The following is a 14,342-nucleotide window of genomic DNA, read 5'->3' on the forward strand; positions in this document are numbered from 1 at the left end:
AAACAAGGTGGTGACGTCTTTTTATTTCGCAACATGATCTTGCCTCTTAAAATGAAAAGATAAGCTTATTAGGTGATATTAGTTGATAAACTGTCTAATTATGAAGCTCTATTACGAACATAGTGTCCTCCTCGCAGTGCAAACCGCATGCACAGACCGCACCGACGTTTCTCTCGCAGTTTTCAAATTAAACGTTAGAAAAGATCACCATGCGTGCTTCACTTCTGTTACGACAGGCTAGGGTAGTCTATAGGCGATGAGATAGGACCGTGCAATGGTTTCCGGTATGTTTAGTTGTATCGGTAGTTTCATATTTATTAGTATGCATTGGCCTCATGTCGTCCGAAGCAGCAGACACAGAGCGTTCACGTCACTAGCGCACTAACTAGCGATTAACATGCGGAAAGCCAAGTACGCCTTCTGGACGCTTTTAAAAAGGCCCTATAAGCTTTTGGACGCCCAGCGTTCCTGCGTGTTCCAGTGACATTTATAGGCGCATTCGCCTGGTGGTGGCTGGCGCTGTAGGAATTCACCATGTCGGTAATTGTTTTCCTGTGTCGATAAATCTCCCCGTTGTGACGCTGTCTGTCGGACATGACTTCCTGCTCGCGCTCCTAGCTCTGTGCTCTTGGCGGTGAAGCTTGTCCGGGGAAGCTATAAGCGCGTACAAGTGTTATAAGCGTATAAGCGTTATAAGCATGAAGGGGAAGCCTTTCCCTTACGCGACGTGATGGCGTTCACGCTGCAATAATCAAGGCGTATATATATTTTTCTTTATTGCCTGGCTTTGGCCCATAACATTTAACAAAAAAAAAACACTCAACAAAAAACGCACAATATGCTATGTACATACGACACTGTGGTGGTCAGCCAGCATGAGTCCGGCTTCGTCATATTGAAATTCACGTAGCATACAGAGCGGCTCTAGCCTCGAGAGCCATTCGGGAGGCTCCGCAGTGGCTTTCTGGATGGCCAGAAAGCAGTCCATTCTTTCCCGAAAATAAAATCGGGCATGTCGTGCGTCTTTATCACAATAATAGCATGCCATTCTGGAGCGCCTTATACAGTGGAGGCCCAAGAACATTATGAGATCAAATGGTACCCCATCCTCAATATCAGTGCTTAAATAACGAATTCCCTGCGCGCCAAATGGTAGCTCTTTCTTTATTGTCCTTTGTAACGCATCCCAAAAATAAACCCCTTCCCAGCAATGCAAAAAAACATGGTCTATTGTTTCGGGCTGTTTATAAATTACGCAGTTCGATCCCCACGGTAAAAAGAAATCCTTTCCCTCTAAAAACTTTTTAACTGGTAGCGTCCCGGTGTGTAACTTAAAACAGAAGGTATTTACTCCTGGTGGCACTTGTATTTTCTTTACCCTTTTTAAAACATCACCTCCCGGGCCCCCACTGTACAAGGCCCTGTACATGGGTTCTGGGAAAACAGTATCACAAAGATCATAGTACAACTTTTTCCTTTTAGTTTTGTATAAATAATAGCTGGAAAAGCGTGCAGGAAGAAACCTAACACTTGCTACAATCTCTTTGTAGTAACCAAAAATTCCACCCGAGAGCTCTTCTGCGGAAACAACAAATTGCGGCAGCAATCGCCGCAGCCTCACTTGGAACACGGTGCGCAACAACGGGTCGGAGACGTCGCGAAAAAAAAAAAACGGTTCACCAGCTGCCTTAAAAAGAGGTGCCCTAGCCCCAGGCCCCCATCTTTTACCCGCCGGAACAGGTTCGTTCGCAGCAACGTTGCTATTCGGAAGCCCATATCAAGACGGCAAAAATCCGGTGTAGCTTCTGAATGTTCACACGAGAGCAATGCAAAACCTGCATCACATACCAGAGCTCGCTAATAAAAAAAAGGTTGTAGACTGTAGCTCTGGCGAAAATTGAGAGATTGGTGGCTTTCCAATTTCCGGCTCCGTAACACGCTTCTTTTGTTTGCTGTTTACAATACTCCTCGCTTTCGCGATAAGAATCGAGTGGAACGCCCAAATACTTGCCCGGGGTCGTCGCCCCTCGGTACGTTGGCAAAATGCTCCGGGTGGGATGGCCACCATCCATGCCAGAGTCCCAGGTATTTGGACCAGTTAACGCCGTACCGGTGACTTTGCTGAACTCGCGTACACACCCGACAGCTCTGCTTATGCTCCCCTGATCAACTGTGAATACAGCAATGTCGTCAGCATACGCCAGCAGCTTAACTTCAGCTGCTTGTAACCGAAAGCCAAGAATACTATTGCTTTCTATTAGTTTCCTACACAGCATTTCGATGTAAATACAAAATAAGGAGGGCTGAGCGGGCAGCCCTGACGCACCGAACGGTGCACGCTAATGGAGGCCCCCAGGCTCTTGTTAGCGATCAATCTTGTCGAGCAGTTTCGATACGCCAGGGCTACACCCTCACGGATAACTGAACCGACGCTCACATGGTCTAAAACGGAAAACAATATTTCATGAGAAACACAATCAAAAGCCTTTTCGAGATCAATCTGAAGCATGGCCACTCGCCCATTAATGTCATCGCAGCTTTCAAGTACACTGCGCGCTTTGTGAATGTTCGAAAAAATCGAGCGCCCTTTTATTCGACATGTCTGGTGGGGTCCAACAATATCCGATATCACTGTCTGCAGTCTTCGCACCAATACCTTCATAAAAATTTTGTAGTCCACATAGTGAGTGCTATCGGTCGATATGCGGTAACAGATTGTAAATTTCTCTATATCATCAGTTTTAGGTATCAGTACTGTATGAGAAGTCCCAAAAGACGGAGGAAAAACGTATATTTTATAGGCTTCATTAAACATTGTGCACAGCACCGGAGCAAATTCATACTTAAATTCTTTATAAAATGCCGCACTGAATCTATCTGGTCCTGGTGATTTTCCGAGGTTTAATTCATCTATCGCGTGCTCTATTTCGTTTTGTGTTATTGCTAGTTCCATTTTCTTTTTCCTTTCTTCGTCCAGCCGTGGCATTGCACCAAGAAACTGATGCTTAAATGCGACTGCGTCTATCGGATGCCATGAAAAAAGCCTCTGGTAGAATTCTTTAAAGGCTGCTTCGATGTGGTCAGTGTCTGCCGATAAGATACCCCCCCCCCCCCCCCCATTCTATTTTATCGATGTGATTCCTTTCAGCCTGGGCTTTTTCTAAACCGAGAGTACGTTTTGATGGCGCTTCGCCAGCAGATGTGTCTTCCTCCCTCACCAGTGACCAGCGATAACACTGTTCTTCCATAAGCTCTATCTTTTGCTTGGTTTTCCTGATATCTTCTATCAATTTCCCAGGCGCTTTGCATTCCTGCTTCAGCAACGTTTGCAGTAGTGCCCTTAACTCAGCTTCGCCTTGTTTTTCCTTATACCGGATACAAGTGTCCCTTTCTATTGCTTTGATTTTTAAAGGATTCTTTACTTAGCTCCCACTGTTGCCATATCTTCAGGGTCTTGCACCGGTTTATTTTTCCTATTTCATCCTTTACTGTTCGGTAGTAGACATCGTCGCGAAGAAGCGTGTTGTTTAGCTTCCACATTTCCCATGAAAATGCCTTGCTTCACTTGGCACTTCCCAGGCAGCACTCAACTAAACAGTGGTCTGAGAAGGACACTCCCACAACTTCGTAATGGCTGCATTCAGGGGCAAGGTCAACTGATGCATAAATGCGGTCCAGCCGTGCATGGCTTTAACCCTGAAAATGAGTGAACTTCACTGCCCGCGCACCTTCAAGACATTCAGCCACATCCTCGAGGTTTCTGTTCTCAATCATTCTCATCAACACTTCAGTGCTGCTGTCTCGAAACCCCCGAATGCTTGACTTATCGCGCGCATTAAGGACACAATTGAAGTCGCCTTGCCTCTCCGTGCAAACGCGCTCTTGGAGGCTTTGGAAAAAAGCAACTCTTTCCTCAACCACATTCGGCGCATACGCGAAAAATAAGCCTGCACCTCTTGATTTTTCAATCAAGGCTTATAATAATAATAACAATTGGTTTTGGGGAAAGGAAATGGCGCAGTATCTGTCTCATATATATCGTTGGGCACCTGAACCGCGCCGTAAGGGAAGGGATAAAGGAGGAGTGAAAGAAGAAAGGAAGAGGTGCCGCTGTGGAGGGCTCCGGAATAATTTCGACCACCTGGGGATCTTTAACGTGCACTGACATCGCACAGCACACGGGCGCCTTAGCGTTTTGCCTCCATAAAAACACAGCCGCCGCATTCGGGATCGAACCCGGGAACTCCGGATCAAGGCGTATATGATTCTGTTTTCTTGTCAGTCCTAACTAAATTGAGCATTTATGAAATGCAATAATAATCCACCTAGCTTCGCATTTAATATACTGCGCATGTTTTCCCGGCCTGTTAACGAGTCGCCAGAGGGCAACGACTTTATTTAAGACCGACAACGACATCAACATCGACAATAACAGCGGGGCCACTAGACTTATACAGCTCGCGCTGTAGAAAAAGATTGCAACCAGTGGCCCTCCCAGCTGGTGAATAAATGGCAGCGATGGTTATATACAGTACTTCTCTTCCCGCTTCCAGGAGCGTATCCGCATTTGGGATCGCCTGGGTCATGTGGTAGCGGGTGGCACATCATCGAGAGGCAAGACCCCACGACTCGCATGTTCCTTATGGCTCATGGTGAGCTGGGCAACGCTGTTCTTGTCCATCAGAAGAGCCTGGTAATTTATGCCTACAACATAACTGCGACGACGATGGTGGCGCCACCTATCCCGTACAATCCCGTAAAATACCCCATGCACATGGATCGCTGTAGGAAGTGGTTTGCTACTAGCAAAAAGGACAAGATCGACTCAAGCATGATTCGAAGCAGAGAGAAGAGCATAAAACAGAGAACGCGTGGAGGGGGTAAAGGGTGTCGTGAGAAGGGAACACCCTCGATCATAAAAAAAAGACAGGAGGGGACTCTTAGGTTACTAGTTCACTCTACTTAAGTTCAGCCTCAAGGGTATGATGCGATAACGTTAATGGGCCCTTCAGCAATGTGAGGTGCTCTTTGCTTATCACCTAGTAGATATGGACACTGTTCGTTCTTTCAGAATGACAACGCTTAACCATCCTCTAAGAGTACAGACGATAGCGTTACAGATCTTTCCCGCGAAAGCACTCCCCTCCTGCCTATGTTCTGCCTAGACGCACATATATACGGAAGCGGTCATTGTCTACTGACACTAATACTCCGCGGGGAGTCCTCATATTACTCCTGGCGCCGTGGCGCAATGGTTACGCGATGCGCCTCTAATGCGCCACGGCTAGTGGCTGTTTGAAACACAACCGCCGGTGGGTTTTGCGAGACCTTAGTTGCCCTTCCATAGCAACCTCTAGCGACCAATCGTTTAACTAGGACCTGCCACGGCCATACCCAGAAATTATGGACAAAAGCATTTTTCAGCGAAAAAACATTCATGAACGCAGTTTTTTTCATAACATGTGAGATTTCACTATAACAATCAATATACCCGGAGATCACCCGACGGCAGTTTTGTATTTTTTTTCTATTCACGTTTTTGCTATCGCAAAATGCGTTCCCCACTGGTTTTCTATATGACACTCTTAACTGTTCGGTGCGATCGCTAGAAACACATTAAAGGAGAGATTTTGCTGCATATCAGAATAATGGACCATTACCTTCAATATTTCCATAACAGTGCCTTATAATTTTCCAATTTTGAAAATTTTTGCCCCAGAAAGGTGAACTTCAATCCGATCCGCAGCCTGGGTCTCACAGGCCCCAGCTAATCCAGGGATTTTTGCTCACGCCGTAGTCGATGACGACACAGGTTCTTCGGCTGAATAGGATCCTTAACGTTAATAGCAACAGATGGAAACGAGCGGCGCAGTAGTCACCGAACAGCGCAAACAACGTTGCTGGTTTGGTTTGGTTTGGGGGGGTTAACGTCCCAAAGCGACTCAGGCTATGAGAGACGCCGTAGTGAAAGGCTCCGGAAATTTGGACCACCTGGGGTCCTTTTAACGTGCACTGACATCGCACAGTACACGGGCCTCTACAATTTCGCCTCCATCGAAATGCGACCGCCGCGGCCGGGATCGAACCCGCGTCTTTCGGGCCAGCAGCCGAGCGCCGTAACCACTCAGCCACCGCGGCGGCGCAAACAACGTTGCAGTGTGAAAACGTGTACAGCAGCTGGCATGTGACGACCGCTCTGCGAATAGACCAAACTACGAAGAGATAATGTGATACAATGAACAGGAGTGCCTATGATGAAATGGGGAACGCTTTTGACGATAGGAAAAACGTTAATAGCAAAGATAAATGCAAGCTTGCCGACGGGAGACCTGTGGATACATCGCGTTTCGATGGAGGCGAAACGCAAAGGCGCCCGTGTACTGTGCGATGTCAGTGCACGTTAAAGAACCACAGGTGGTCGAAATTTCCGGAGCCCTTCACTACGGCTCCTCTTTCTTCCTTTATTCTCTCAGTCCCTCCTTCATCCCTTGCGTTACGGCGCGGTTCAGGTGCCGGCCGAGATGTGAGACAGATACTGCACCATTTTCTCCCCCCCCCCCCCGAAAAAACAACCAAAAACCAAAAAATAGTGAAAAAATTGCGTTCATAAAGTCTTTTCTGTTAAAAGATGCTTTTGTCCATAGCTGTCAGGTATGTTTATGCCTAACATAGTACCCAACTACTTGCTCGCCTGCACTCCCTTTCCCTGCTCTCGCCAGCAGAGTGCAGAGAGCGTGTTGACTGTATTCATCGCGGACTATGCATCACTGCAACACTTTTAGACCATTGTGGGTGATCGTTGTGGTCCGGTTTCGATGCATAGACCTGCCATAATTGAGTTTTTTTTTCTCTTAAGCTTCGTTACGATGACTGCCACCCCCTCGTCTTTTGCTGAAGTATTTGTAAGCGATTCCGCGTATGCCTTTATTGGTCGAGTCATCCGCCACATTCTTCGCTGTCTGCAAGACCTCAGTGTGAGGATTCGAGCCCGTTCTTCTATAGTCTGGCAGTCTTGCTTTGCAGCAATTCTAAAAAAAGAAATTAGGTGGATATTCTCTAAGAGCGAGAACAACTTCGCCCGAAAGCATAATCACGTCGAATGAGCTGAGAGAAAGAAGGTTCAGTCGCCACTGCCCTCTTCATGCTGAGCAGAGAGGAAGAAAGGCATGAGGCTATACTTGTGCAAGGATAAAATCAAGTGTCTTTTAAACCAAGGTAAGCTCAGAAAAAGAGCGAGAAACAACTTGACTGCGGCACAGCATTAAGCGTCGAGAATATCTTCCGCTAGGGTCACCGATGCCAGCAGGTCCGTCAGCTAGTTCGAGGTTAACCAGATCCTGCATGTTGTGGGAAAGATGTGGGCATTGAAAGGGAACAGGGTAGAAGAACAGAATAATAATAATAATAATTGGTTTTTGGGGAAAGGAAATGGCGCAGTATCTGTCTCATATATCGTTGGACACCTGAACCGCGCCGTAAGGGAAGGGTAAAGGAGGGAGTGAAAGAAGAAAGGAAGAGAGAGGTGCCGTAGTGGAGGGCTCCGGAATAATTTCGACCACCTGGGGATCTTTAACGTGCACTGACATCGCACAGCACACGGGCGCCTTAGCGTTTTTCCTCCATAAAAACGCAGCCGCCGCGGTCGGGTTCGAACCCGGGAGAAGAACAGAAGGTACTCCAAATTATCATAGGGTTCGAGGTACTTCGGGCATGAAGGGGAAGGTAGGAGGGGGTAGACGAAAGAAGGGACAGAGGTGAGGAATGTATTTAGATGAATGAGCCGAATAATTCGTAATTGGGCGGTATTGAGAGATTTGTCAGGAACAGGAGGGGTGCAAATAATTTCTCTAAGGTTGGCATAATGAATATTTATTTCACACTTGTAATGCATAGTACTGTGCCCCATTGGTGCATAAGGCCAAGGTATCCCTGGCGCCCGGTGTTGAAGTTCGCGGGCGAGGCGATGCACCAACTCATTGCCTGCTTTTCCAGCGTGGCCAGGAATCCACCTCAGATTGACTGTACGGGGAAGAAGTTTAGTGAGAGCCTCTTGTAGACCATATCTGAATTGTGCAAGAATGTGACCCGTATGAACTGAGCGTATAGCTTGCGTTGAATCAGTGTGTATCGTACATCCGGAGGGAATTGGGGGTGGCAGGGAGAGAGAAGTCTTGTGTACTGGCGATTATCGGGAGAGTTGTTAGGGTAGCAGTAGGAGCCGGATCAGTATAAGGACCCAGGGTGTATGTCACGGTCTGGTTTTCACGCGCAATGGACCAATCAATAGCTGCGACTTGAGCTCGTGAAGCATCTGTGTAGACGATGGTCCTACCAGGGGGATGAGTGTGGTAGGTGACACGAGCAGCGCGTCTGCCTGGGTTGGATTCGGCCGCAACACATTTTGTAATGAGGTTGTTGCTGAGGTCACCCGGGAGCGGGGAAAGGGGCCGTAGGGACGCGGAGATCAATGCGACTTGGAGCGGGCTTGTTGAAGTACCAAGTGCGCCTGTTTGGTGCTGCAGAAGAAGGGCCATATCTGCCGATCTAGATGCTGTTGTAGGAAATATTACCATTTGTTTGTGAACTTCTACTTAATAATAATAATAATAATAATAATAATAATAATAATAATAATAATAATAATAATAATAATAATAATAATAATAATAATAATAATAATAATAATAATAATAATAATAATAATAATAATAATAATAATAATAATTAGTTTTTGGGGAAAGGGAATGGCAGAAGTATCTCTCATATATCGTTGGACACCTGAACTACTGATCCGGAGTTCCCGGGTTCGAACCCGACCGCGGCAGCTGCGTTTTTATGGAGGAAAAACGCTAAGGCGCCCGTGTGCTGTGCGATGTCAGTGCACGTTAATGATCCCCAGGTGGTCGAAATTATTCCGGAGCCCTCCACTACGGCACCTCTCTCTTCCTTTCTTCTTTCACTCCCTCCTTTACCCTTCCCTTACGGCGCGGTTCAGGTGTCCAACGATATATGAGACAGATACTGCGCCATTTCCTTTCCCCCCAAAACCAATTATTATTATTATTAACCGCGCCTACTTAATAGAAATACGTTTTTTCGTCATAGCGAAAAATAGGGCCCTATTTTGCTTTCCTAGCTTCGAAGACTGTCTGGTCTCTGGTATGTAGGACTATGGAGTAAGCACGAAAATGTAGCTGACTCGCTCTGCTCGTGAGACTTCTGCCGTGCAGCTTGTGTTTCTACGCGCTCCCTCGCGGAAAGCGGCCCAGGAGACGGGCACGTGTTTACCTTAGATGAAGAAGGCATGACCACAGGCCGCGCAGAGGCACAATTTGTGGCTTCCAGAACCACGCGCGGCGACGCGCTTGAATCTGGCAGGAAGCGTCCGTAGTTCAACGATTTTGTGCAACAGCTGTTCCCTGTGCACCGAACGTTCTTTCTCTCTCTCTCTCTCTCTCTTTTTCTCTTGTTTCTTTTGGTTCTTCTGCCTGCCTTCCTGCAGAAACAGCCAGCGGCACTTGTTTGCATCAGAACAGCCGGGCGTTATTCTTGCTTTGCGCAGATAAGATTTCGTCGGGCTCCCGGCTGGCACATAAGCTTCGTTAAACGCCGCCCACCTGTCGAACCTTGTCGCCGTCAGAAGAGTCGAGTAGGTGACCCTGACACGGTCGGTCTTCGTCCACCATCGTAGGCTCGGCGCATACGCATCGTGTGTTTTTTCTGTCTTCGTACGGGGGCACCGTCGAAGCCCCGGTAGCCATGGACGCCTGCCACCAGGTGAGTGCGCTAGATCACAACGGTTTCTGAACTTGCTGTTGCCTTTTCAGTTAGTCTGCTGTGCCGTTGGCCCACCCGATTGAAAGGTCGGTTTTTCAGCGCTTATCAAAATACGTTTGTGAAGGCTACGTGTCCCCATGAATGAACAGAGAAAAATATTTTGGTCAAGTGGTTCAAAGGAATCCCCCAAGGTGGAGTGATTTGTAATAGGGGAGTAATTACTCATTGACATCCACACAAGCGCAGCCATACGGCTACAAAAGAAAGCTATACAGCTTTCTCAGAAACTTAACCCCGGACCAGGACGAGCTTTTCTTTAACTGCGAAGTTTCTGAGAAAAGCTATACAGCTTTCCTTTGTAGCCGTATGGCTGCGCTTGGGTGGATGCCGACGAGTAATTACTCCCTCATTAGAAAATATTTTGCAGCCGCAGGTCCAGTCGTTCTGGTGGCGGTAGTGGTGGTAGTGGTTTTATTAAAAATAATAGTAAAAAGGAAGGAAAAGATTTTTGCTAACCCCCGGCATCTGCCATCGATACTGACGCACCTTAGCTGGGGCAACGGAAATAAAGGATAGCAGGCAGAATGGAGAAATGAAATGAAAGAGGTGAGGGGACAGGAAGAGAGGATAGGGGGAGAAGTAATATGTACAAACTATTTACACAATAAGAAATGTGTCCAGGTTATGGCGTGATTAGATCATTTTAGAGGAACTAAAACACACGCGAGCACAGCACTGTGTTGGCTACAACTGGAGTGGGGCGTCCAGTTATTAATCGTTCAAGGTAGAACTCGCGGAGCGTTCGGTCACTGCGTGTAACTACCTGGCGGAGATCAGATGGGTCGTCAAGCCCGTGGTTCGAGGAATGCACAAAGGCTCACCAAAGTTCGCTCACGAGTGCGCGCACTGCCCTGCGGCCACAATAGCGTCTTGATGGAGTCTGGTAGTATGCCCTGCGCCCTATAGGACGCGAGCATATCGCGACGAGCATCGGCGAACGCGGCATAGTGAAGGATCAGGTGCTCTAGTGTTTCCACTGCACCGTAACCGTCACACACATCACTCGTCGCGATTCCGTGACGCACCCGTCGTTCCCCGGGCCACACGCAGCCACAATGCGCGCGCGAAGGATCATTGCACGCGACACCCGGTGACACTGTCGATGCGCTCACCTCCCGCGATGCGTGGGTCGGGGTGCTGCTTTCGGAGATGGTCGTGGATGGCCGCACGCACGTCCTCCAGCGCAAGGGGCAGATCGCTGGCAGGTAGTTGGTGTGCAGCGGTCGCGACTTTTGCCTATAAAGGCTTCCTATAGAGGAATTCTGAATAAATCAATTCAATACAAATCTTACAGGCAACCTATATATTTATGGCCATACATATTTAGTGGACATATACAAAGACTATGACTATGGATAGACGAAAGGAAATATCTATAGGAGGCAATAGCATCTATAAAGAGCCTATGAAAATTATATAGACCATTTCTGTAAGGGAGGCCTCTTTGCCTGCAGAAACATCAAGGAACGTCTTATCACGTGCATTTATTTCTAGAGAAGCTGAAGAGATATTAGAAAATTCGAATTTGAAAATGTCGAATCAGAAAATCCGCGGGCTTTCGCACGTGGGCACTCTATAGTAAATGAAAATGTAATTTTTCCTGCCGGCTCTATTCCTAGGAACGACTTAATAGCAGCAGTGCACTTCATCCACTGTGGAGATGCGCCAGGAGACGAGGGTTCTTACTTGGCTTGGACATTACTGGGCATAAAACATGGATTCAGCCGTAAAAACATGACTCTTCGTGAGTAATAATAATAATAATAATAATAATAATAATAATAATAATTGGTTTTTCGGGAAAGGATATGGCGCAGTATCTGTCTCCTATATCGTTGGACACCTGAACCGCGCCGTGAGGGACGGTATAAAGGTCGGAGTGAAAGAAGAAAGGAATAAAGAGGTGCCGTAGTTGAGGGCTCCGGAATAATTTCGACCACCTTTAACGTGCACTGACATCGCACAGCACACGGGCGCCTTAGCGTTTTTTCTCCATAAAACCGCAGCCGCCGCGGTCGGGTTCGAACCCGGGAACTCCGGATCAGTAGTCGAGCGCCCTAACCACTGAGCCACCGTGGCGGGTACTTCGCCTCGTGAAGTGTCAGTCTGGTGGTGTGTTCCTACACGGAGAAGGAAAATGTCCTTCAAAATGGAACTTTTCCAGCAAATATACTGCATATGCAAGTTGCTACCTCGTCAAAGTTCTTGCAAGGTGCAGCCGCCGCATACCTGTTCGTCCACGACAAGGCGTTTCCTCGGGCAACCAAGCGACGAACTACAGGGCGATATATTAGGTGCAGTGCCTATAGGCCCATCTACACTCCAAACACTAATACGCCTATATAGGAGTAAAGGGGGAGTACGATATGCTATGTGCAGTGCTTAGGAACGTATTCACTCTAAGCATGAATACACCTATATGGGAGTAAGAAAGGAGTAGGATATATTAGGCGCAGTGCCTAGGCACGCGTACACTCTTAACACTGATACGCCTATATCGGAGTAAAAAGGAAGTACGATATACTAGGTGCAGTGCCTAGACACGCCTACGCTCTAAGCATGAATATACCTATATGGGAGTAAAAGGAAGTACGATATATTAGGTGCAGTGCGTAGGCATGGCTACACTCTAAGCATGAATACACCTCTATGGGAGTAAGAAAGGAGTAGGATATATTAGGCGCAGTGCCTAGGCACGCGTACACTCTTAACACTGATACGCCTATATCGGAGTAAAAAGGAAGTACGATATACTAGGTGCAGTGCCTAGACACGCCTACGCTCTAAGCATGAATATACCTATATGGGAGTAAAAGGAAGTACGATATATTAGGTGCAGTGCGTAGGCATGGCTACACTCTAAGCATGAATACACCTCTATGGGAGTAAGAAAGGAGTAGGATATATTAGGCGCAGTGCCTAGGCACGCGTACACTCTTAACACTGATACGCCTATATCGGAGTAAAAAGGAAGTACGATATACTAGGTGCAGTGCCTAGACACGCCTACGCTCTAAGCATGAATATACCTATATGGGAGTAAAAGGAAGTACGATATATTAGGTGCAGTGCGTAGGCATGGCTACACTCTAAGCATGAATACACCTCTATGGGAGTAAGAAAGGAGTAGGATATATTAGGCGCAGTGCCTAGGCACGCGTACACTCTTAACACTGATACGCCTATATCGGAGTAAAAAGGAAGTACGATATACTAGGTGCAGTGCCTAGACACGCCTACGCTCTAAGCATGAATATACCTATATGGGAGTAAAAGGAAGTACGATATATTAGGTGCAGTGCCTAGACACGCCTACGCTCTAAGCATGAATATACCTATATGGGAGTAAAAGGAAGTACGATATATTAGGTGCAGTGCGTAGGCATGGCTACACTCTAAGCATGAATACACCTCTATGGGAGTAAGAAAGGAGTAGGATATATTAGGCGCAGTGCCTAGGCACGCGTACACTCTTAACACTGATACGCCTATATCGGAGTAAAAAGGAAGTACGATATACTAGGTGCAGTGCCTAGACACGCCTACGCTCTAAGCATGAATATACCTATATGGGAGTAAAAGGAAGTACGATATATTAGGTGCAGTGCGTAGGCATGGCTACACTCTAAGCATGAATACACCTATATGGGAGTAAGAAACGAGTAGGATATATTAGGTGCAGTGCCTAGACACGCCTACACTCTAAGCATGAATACACCTATATGGGAGTAAGAAAGGAGTAGGATATATTAGGTGCAGTGCGTAGGCATGGCTACACTCTAAGCATGAATACACCTATATGGGAGTAAAAGGAAGTACGATATATAAGGTGAAGTGCGTAGGCATGGCTATACTCTAAGCATGAATACACCTGTATGGGAGTAACAGGGATTACGATATATTAGGTGCAGTGCGTAGGCATGGCTACACTCTAAGCATGAATACACCTATATGGGAGTAAGAAAGGAGTAGGATATATTAGGTGCAGTGCGTAGGCATGGCTACACTCTAAGCATGAATACACCTATATGGGAGTAAAAGGAAGTACGATATATAAGGTGAAGTGCGTAGGCATGGCTATACTCTAAGCATGAATACACCTGTATGGGAGTAACAGGGATTACGATATATTAGGTGCAGTGCGTAGGCATGGCTACACTCTAAGCATGAATACACCTGTATGGGAGTAACAGGGATTACGATATATTAGGTGCAGTGCGTAGGCATGGCTACACTCTAAGCATGAATACACCTATATGGGAGTAAGAAAGGAGTAGGATATATTAGGTGCAGTGCGTAGGCATGGCTACACTCTAAGCATGAATACACCTATATGGGAGTAAAAGGAAGTACGATATATAAGGTGAAGTGCGTAGGCATGGCTATACTCTAAGCATGAATACACCTGTATGGGAGTAACAGGGATTACGATATATTAGGTGCAGTGCGTAGGCATGGCTACACTCTAAGCATGAATACACCTATATGGGAGTAAGAAAGGAGTA

At 46.9% G+C, this 14,342-nt stretch overlaps 1 pseudogene across 1 annotated transcript in view; it reads left to right on the forward strand.

The window, feature by feature from the left end:
- Positions 1-9,676: 9,676 nt before the first annotated feature.
- Positions 9,677-14,342, forward strand: part of LOC144106259 (ATP-binding cassette sub-family C member 3-like) — a 72,972-nt pseudogene continuing 68,306 nt past the window's right edge. Inside the window, exon 1 of the transcript XR_013308946.1 lies at positions 9,677-9,777. The product of XR_013308946.1 is annotated as an ATP-binding cassette sub-family C member 3-like (transcript). The remainder of the gene's footprint in view (positions 9,778-14,342) is intronic.

Source organism: Amblyomma americanum, chromosome 10 (assembly GCF_052857255.1).
Source record: "Amblyomma americanum isolate KBUSLIRL-KWMA chromosome 10, ASM5285725v1, whole genome shotgun sequence".
Lineage (NCBI taxonomy): Eukaryota > Metazoa > Arthropoda > Arachnida > Ixodida > Ixodidae > Amblyomma > Amblyomma americanum.